This window comes from Mustela lutreola, chromosome 15, assembly GCF_030435805.1.
Source record: "Mustela lutreola isolate mMusLut2 chromosome 15, mMusLut2.pri, whole genome shotgun sequence".
Classification (NCBI taxonomy): domain Eukaryota; kingdom Metazoa; phylum Chordata; class Mammalia; order Carnivora; family Mustelidae; genus Mustela; species Mustela lutreola.
The window spans coordinates 59,788,997-59,797,176 of NC_081304.1; the positions used below are offsets into that span (position 1 = coordinate 59,788,997).

Here is an 8,180-nt window from a genome sequence, read left to right on the forward strand (position 1 = left end):
CGTCCTTCCAGATCAGTGTTTTAAAATGTGATGAGCTTTAGGCTTAGAGAAGTGCCCATGGTCCTCCCTGCTGCACGTGCCTGCACTCCATGTGCATGCCGTCCTTAAGACCCTATAAAGTTGATCCATTTCGTGTCCATTTTTCAGATGGGAAGACTGAGGTCTAAATAGATTAATGGGTTTCCTGAGGCCCTACAGTTCTTAAGGAACAAAGTTAGCGCTTCAGCCCTGATGACTTGACTCCACGCCTCCTGGACGTCACATGTCACCTTTCCTTCCAGAAGCCACCATGACCTCCCACTTCAGGGGTCTCACGTATTTCCTGAGTCTGCCTCCCGCTTCTGGCCTCCACCAAAGAGCTGCTATCTGTGGGCCTGCCCGGGGATCATGGGCAGAGGCCGCCCAGTCTGCCAGTTTTCTTGCCTGCTCAGTGTGGACATTTCTTCACTTTCACCCTTGGTTTCCTTGGAAATGCCATTTACTTGTCTCTGTGTTCCTCCTTGGAGGGGCCTCCTTCCTTCCCTTAGTTGTTCGTCAGGACTTTTTTTTTTCCCACCTGGAGTCTGGGGATCTTGAATACACTTGGGGATCCCAAAACTTTCTTTGAAAAACAGTCTTTTCCACAGCTTTTCTGCACCTTCTGGCTTCTACTTTGATTTCGCTTGAAATCATTCTTTTCCCTTTTAACGATTTAATGTGAGCAGCTGCCTGATGGTGTGTGGGTTCGGGTGGACGTTGGGCAGCTCCTACTCGCTATCTCCTGAGAGACCCCCCCGCCGAATCACCATCTGGGTTTGCACCATTGTGCCCTTCGTGTGGCGTCTGAGACCCTGGGGGTGCCCCGGGGTCCTGCTTCCTGTACCAATAGTGTTTTAGGGGATGCTACCCAAGGGAGGCTGGCTTTAAGCTTTCCACCTAACCCAACTTGGCTTGCAGGTTCTCCCTATGGCCCGGATACTCCGTGGCCCTTCGTCAACATATCCAGCCACCCCTTAAAGGTGACTCAGTGTTTGCCTCCCTCCAGGCCCAAGGTCAGCAGCGTCTGCCTCACCGCACGTGTTCCCACGTCTGTCTCTCTTGGAAGGCAAGAGGGGACTGGCATCTGGGTAGGATGTCTCCTCTAAAGGTCTCGTCACCAAACGGGGGTTGTAACAGCTGCTTCTCTCATCCTGAAACAAGCCCACAGCTTAGGAGCTGCGGTTAACCTGCAGTGTCCCTGGTGGGCTCATCAGTGGGCACGTCCCCTCGGCGCCCCCCAGCACACCCAGAATCCCCGGAGAAGAAACATGTTTCCAGATACCTGGGAAGGTCTTGCCCTGAGCTCCTGCGGCTCCAAGCTGGTGCCCCACGCCCATGGACTAGCCTAAAAAATGTTCTCCCTCCCTCCCTTCCTTCCCTCCTTTTCTTTCTTTCTTACGGTTTTATGTATGTGTCAGAGAGACAGCACAAGCAGGGGGAGTGACAGGCGGAGGGAGAGGCTGAGCAGGGAATCTGGGGGTCATCCCACGACACTGGGGTCACGCCCGAGCGGAGGGCCGATGGTGCCCCCGGGGCGTCCCGAGCCTGGAAGGTTCTCCTCGTAACCAGGTTCTCGTGGGACCTTGCGCTCTCGCCGCTGGAGGAGAAGCAGCTCGCCTTAGGCCAGGCTCTGGATCCGCAGCAGGGAGGGCGCACAGCCCTGGGGCGCGCATCAGCTGCTGCTTCCCTGCCGGGCCTGGGCCCGACCCCCGTGACGCCGCCGGGAAGATCCATGAGATAAAGCACGGAGGGCGAGCACCTGCGGGGGGCCCGAGGCGGGCGCCTTCCGGTTCCCTTGTTCTGAGCAGGGAGAGGAGGGGGCGCCGCACAGCGAGGTCGGCTCCGGGGGGCCCGACCGCAAAGCGTTTCTTCAGCTCCGCGGTCCGCACCGCTCGCACCTGCGCCCGCCGGAACCGCTCCCTGCAGCCCTCCTATTGTTCCCCCGCTGTCCGCCAGGGGGAGACACGGCGCAGGCTCCCCCTCCCCCGGGGGCGGCTTTCGCTTGCGCGTTCACAGAGCCTCGAGCGCGCCCGGCCGTGCGGGACCCCGCGGCCGTGCGCGCCCGCGAGACAGGCCGGGGGCGGGGCGCGCACGCGCAGAAGGCTGCGCCTCCCGCGTGGCCGGACCCAGTCGGCGTGAGGCCGGGGCCCTGCGGCTCCGAAGCCGAACGTGCAGGGATCGCTTCATCCGGGGCCAACCCTGCGCGGGGGCTTGCGGAAGGCGCGGGCAGACCCGGGTCCGAGTTTCCTTCCCGTCGGAACCTGCGCTGCTGCTCGGCGCCCCGGCCCCCCAGCAGCGAGCGCCCCCCCGGGAGCCCGCGTCCTGGGGAGCGGCCTCCGGGCGGGGCGGGAGCGGGGGGCCCGCGGCTGCTCTCACGCTGCGGCCGGCGAGGCCGGAGGGACGCCCGCGCCCCTCCTCCTGCGGGTCCCGGGGGCGGGCTGCGGGCGGTGGGCGGTGTCCGCGTGTGCAGGCCCGGACTTCTCACGTCCTTCACCTGGTCGGTGCCCGGAGCCTCGACGGCTGCCAGCAGCCCTGCCTGGAGGTCCCGCGAGGCCGCCCGAGTGTCCCTAGGCTGTGAGCAGGGGCTGGCCGCGGGGACCCGGCCGGCCTGCGAACGCCCTCGGCTCCTCCCGCCGCGCCCAGGGGAGGCCCGCCCTGGTTCGGAGCTGCTGCAGCCCGCGGTCACCACGGATCCGCCTTCTCTCTTCCCCACCGGCCTTCTTCGCCCTCAGCAGCCCCGCCTGCCCTGCGCCTGCGGAGCTCCGGCCTCCTATGGAAGAGGCGGGCGAGCCCAGTCAGCCTGAATCTTTTCCTCGCTCGTCTTAAGCCTCTACTCCAGCCCGTTTGTAGGGGCCGCATCCTCTCCGCCCCCGGTCTGGGATCCCGGCCACTGACAGCTCACCGAGGAGCAGGAAAGGCCAGCCAAACCGGACATCGTACCTTCAAGGTGAGGGCGAGATCACGCCCTCTCCCCCAGAGGGATACTTCTAGAATACTTTCTAGAAGATAAGCCCACGGATGAGGTTTGACCCTTGCTACTCCATTAGAAACTCACACTGTGTAAGGGCACCTGGGCCACTCGGTTGTTGAGCATCCGACTCTTGGTTTTGGCTCAGGTCGTGAACTTGGAATCATGGGATCGAGCCCTGAGGGGGGTCTCCCCGCTCAGCACGGAGTCTGCTTGTTCTCCCTCTGCCCCTCCCCCTGCATGCTCTCTCTCTCTCTCTAAAACAAAATAATAATAATAAGAGAAACTCACGGTATTTAGAACTCGGGCCAAATAGAGGCCTTGAGAGCCGCTGGTTTGCAAGGACAGAGGAACTTCAGAGAGCTCCTAACCCATCCGCCCACTGTATTTCTTTAGAAATATACTTAGGGGGGCCCTCCTGTATGGGAGGCGTTCTGCTGTGCGCTTCAGACAATACCAAGACCTTAAATATCCACGTAAAATCCTCCAGCGCCTCTCCCTGTCCTTGGTCTCCCGTCTTCCTTCTGGCCCCCTGGGCCTACCACCAAATCGCTCACGGTTCTTTGCAGACATCACCCTGTTTCCCGCCCCGTGCCTTTCCTCCTCCAGCCTCACTGCGCCTTTGACGGGCTGCCTCCGGCTTGCCCCTGTGAATCTCAGCCCAGCTGCTGTGTGTTGGGAAACCTTGGCCCCCCAACTCTGGGTCAGGAGCACTCCTCTCCCAGAGGTTTCCCAGGATACACGTCTGTGACTACGGTTACCATGTGACCATGTAATTATGAATTTCGGGGCTGGTCATCCTCCCCCAATCCCCACTGCGGCCGCCGACTCTGGGCTCTTTAAAATTCCAGGTTGAACTTACTTCATCCTAAGAATCAGACCCAGATTCTCCTGTGGGCAGCAGGAGAGAGAAGCCATCCTGAGGCCTCCAGCAAGGCGGGTGTGATCAAAACGGTGAGGGTAGTACAAATGGGACACTGAGGCTGTTCCTCAAGCAGATCACTCTTTCAGGCAGCAGGCCAGAGCGAGAGGCATCTCCAGCTAACGGAGGTAGCTGGCCAGGAGACTGAGAGCCATCCAGCCTTCATTCTCAGTGCCAAAGCCCTCGAGTGTCCAGAAGGTTATACAATGATCGGGAGGAGCCCAGGTCACAAATGTGAATATTCTTTTTTGTCTAAAGGATTTTATTTATTTACTTGATAGAAGACACAGTGAGAGAGGGAACACAAGCAGGGGGACTGGGAGAGGGAGAAGCAGGCTTCCTGCTGAACAGAGAGCCCGATGCAGGACACGATCCCAGCACCCCGGGATCATGACCTGAGCTGAAGGCAGAGGCTTTAACCCACTGAGCCACCCAGGTGCCCCCAAAATAGAAACAAAAATCTTTTAAAAATCCCAGGTCTTAGAATTAGGAAAACAGCCCTTCCAATGTTAATGAGAAGGTCTTCAGTACTTCTACAAAGCAGAAACAAGTAGAAACCCCATTTTCACAGCACGAGATCCATCATACAGATTTCCCTTACGTTTTATGGCCATGAGTATGTGAGTGTTTCTTTGCTTTATTTCTGATCCTTCGCCAAAGCCCAGGCTACTGGGGAGAGCTCTCGCTCTGCAAGCATCGCCTCCTGTGTCCCAGGGACTCTGTCTAGAGGAGCCCCTCCCACAGGCCGACGTGGATTTTCGAGAACCGTATTAAGGTGCCAAACAGAGGAGGCCAGTGGCAGAGGACAGACACGCTGGCTGGATTCTGAGTCCTGCCCTGAACTGTGGCCGAGCCGAGTGGCCGGTCTCGCACGCCTGGTCCCACCCGGCGCGCGGAGAATGGCTCTCCTAGAAGCTTTCCTTACTGTGGGTCCTGGGTCGGAGTTGCGTGGGCGCTGGAGGGAGTGTGCAGGCACGGGGAAGCTCCCCCAGCCCTGCTTTCTTTCAAGGAGGGGACAGACCCCAGACCCCGGTCCTAGGAGTCTTCCCAGGCGAGGACCCGGGTTTCCCTCCTATCTTGCAAGCGGGAGATGGGAGACCAGAGCGGGGTGGGAGGAGGCTGGCCCTGCAGTGCCGTCCTCCCGAGCCTCCCCGTGCAGTGGTTCCTCTCCTTTTAAGGGCATTGCTTTTGTTTCTGTTCTGAAAAACAACTAAGGTTTTCCCGTGCAGAGGCCTGAGCGTCCCGGGAGCTGGGAGGCAGGAGACCTGCTCCCGGTTTCTGTGCAGCCTTGTAAGGGGGACGGGGAGGAGAAGGAAAAGGGTGGCTGGGGACACTGGTTGGTGCATCCCCGAGCCGGGCCCGTATTTCCCTTACATGAAGGTGGCCGGTTACCTACGTGGGCAGGAGGGCCACCTACAGCTTGAGGAGTGCAGAACAGGGACCCTCGGGGCTCAGGGAGGGGTACCCCTCGTCCTTGTGTGAACACAGCGGGAAGAGGGGCAGACGGCTGACTTCCTTTGAGCGGCTGACCTTTGACTAAATCACGGAGGTGTTGGGTTTAGGAAAGTCCCAAGGAAGCGTTCTCAGCATCAGGTGTGGTCCCATTTATATGGAATGTTTGCAACGGCAAATTCCTAGACATGGAGCAGATAAGGGATGGCCTGGGGCTGCAGCAGCTGGTGATGGAGGGCGAGTGACTGCTAATGGGTACAGATGTTCTGAAATTAGGTCACCGTGGTAAAACCATTGAATTGTACTTTTTTTTCCTAAAGATTTTATTTGTTTGAGAGAGGGAGGGAGAGAGAGTGCATGAGCAGGGGGAGGGGCAGGCAGAGGGAGAGGGAGAAGCAGGCGCCCTGCTGAGCGGGGAGCCTGACACAGGGCTTGGTCCCAGGACCCCAAGATCATGCATGACCTGAGCCGAAGCCAGACGCTTGACTCAGGCGCCCCTGAATTGTACATTATAAGGGGTGAAATTTATGGTATGTGGATTATAGCTCAATAAAGTTATTAAAGAAAAGTTCCCCCATGCCCCCAAGAAAAGCAGGTATCAGTGCTGTGGTCTTCTGGGGGGAAACGCTCCCCAGTGGGTTTGGGTTATCAGTGAAACAAGGTCAGGCATGAGCTGATGGTCTCTGGATGGGGGTGATGAATATGGGGGGGTCCCTTGTATTGGCCTCTCGACTTCAGTGTGTGTTTGAAAATTCAAATAATAGCGTGTTAAATGAATTTTGAAAACACCCAAACCACCTGAAAACGCTGTGGGACGTGACAAAACAGAAAGGCGTGGTGGGAGAAGCTGGGTTATCGCACGTGTTGCAGAGGGTGACAAGGGACTGGAACCTGGCCCGCCCCCCAGAGGAGTCTGGACTGGCCACAGCGGGCCCTCGGTTTCCACGCCGATTTTCCCATTCTTTGTTCAGGTCTTATTTTGTTGTTGGATTGTTCAGATGGGTGTTGAGTGTGGCGAGGTGAGAATGAACTCTGTCCAGTCAGTGAAGAGATTAAATGAAGGGAAATAAAGAGACCAAAACAAGTGTTCTGAGAACCGCACGGTAAAACATCGCCCTGTGTGAGGGGCGTGCGCACGTGGTGAAAATGGGGCTCCCTGCTGCGGTGGCGCCCAAGTCTTGTCCCCCGGAGACCGTCACCGTCAAGACCAACAGCTTTCATACAGGCAGAATCTATGCATGTGTACCTGTGTGTGCTCATATACACACTCATCTGGTTTCTTTGCACACATGCCTGTACACACACACCCCCCATATACCCATATGTACGCACACACACACACATACCCATTTACATACAAAATATATTTTTTATATACACACACGTGTATGCACACATATATATGAAACACTCTTGCTTTGCTTTTCCCCCCAATTATTTTATTTTAGTATATGTGCTGCCGAAGCGAGCACCCAATTATTTTATTTTAAAGGGAATTTATTTATTTAGAAAGAGAAAGAGCAAAAAAAGAGAGAGAGAGAAAGAGTGTGTAAGCAGTGGGGTGGGGGTGGGGAGGGCAGAGGGAGAGAGAGAGAATCTTAAGCAGATTCCACACCTAGCATGGGGCCCCATGCAGGGCTGGATCTCATGACCCTGAGATCATGACCTGAGCCACAGTTGAGACTGATTGCTTAACTGAGCCCCCAGACACCCCTCTTTTTTGTTTTAAAGATTTTACTTTTAAATGATCTCCACACCCCACAGGGGACTCGAATCCATGACCCCGAGATCAAGAGTCTCGCTCTACTGACTGAGCCAGACGGTTGCCCCTTAAAGGGAATATCAAGGTCTGTTTTTAAATATCACAAAAACACCCCACCCCTGCCTGGACCAATCAGAGGGTGGTTTTCAGTGACCAAAGGGAAGCCTCAGCCTTAGTGAAAATAACAGCTTGTAGTGGGGCGAAGGAGGCTGTCTCCTTGCCCCCGGAAGGGAAAAGTCAGTCCCCAATCAGACCTAACCACCCAGAAGATTGCGGCCCTCCCCACACATGTGTGCTCCAGCTCCTGGGAAAAGTACACCATTTCTGAACGTGTAGGCCCTGTTTCTTCTCTGTCTCCTTGCAGGAGCCGTCGAACACTGCTCGCACACTTTGTCCCTGTGCCGAGGGAAACTGTTGCCTGCACGGCCCACGAGACGAGTGTGCGCACATGCGAGGTCGCCTTTGTTGGGAAGGATTTTCCTTCATATGCTGCCATGATTCCCTCCCTCCCCCGCCCCCGCTCCTTCCTTCTTTCCTGTAAAATGTTGACAGGTTCCCACCCCAAAGTCTTTATCTGACAAAATTAAAAGATCACAATTTTTTTTTTTTTTTTTTTTTTTTTTTTAAAGATTTTTTTATTTATTAATTTGACAGAGAGAAATCACAAGTAGATGGAGAGGCAGCCAGAGAGAGAGAGGGAAGCAGGCTCTCTGCTGAGCAGAGAGCCCGATGCGGGACTCGATCCCAGAACTCTGAGATCATGACCTGAGCCGAAGGCAGCGGCTTAACCCACTGAGCCACCCAGGCGCCCAAAAGATCACAATTTTTAAAAAAGGACTTTATTTATGTATTTGACAGAAGACACAGCGAGAGAGGGAACACAAGCAGGGGGAGTGGGAGAGGGAAAAGAAGGCTTCCTGCTGAGCAGAGAGCCTGATGTGCGGCTCGATCCCAGGACCCTGAGATCATGACCTGAGCCGAAGGCAGAGGCTTAACCCACTGAGCCACCCAGGTGCCCCAAAAGACCACAAATATTTTGAAATAATTTAAAATAAAAA

The 8,180-nt window shown here is 56.1% G+C and overlaps 1 long non-coding RNA gene across 1 annotated transcript; it reads left to right on the plus strand.

Annotated features, from left to right (window-relative positions):
• Positions 1-2,865: 2,865 nt before the first annotated feature.
• LOC131816691 (uncharacterized) lies at positions 2,866-7,700 on the plus strand. The gene is made up of 3 exons (XR_009348144.1): positions 2,866-2,965; positions 3,838-3,940; positions 7,487-7,700. It is a non-coding gene; the product is annotated as an uncharacterized LOC131816691 (long non-coding RNA).
• Positions 7,701-8,180: the final 480 nt, after the last annotated feature.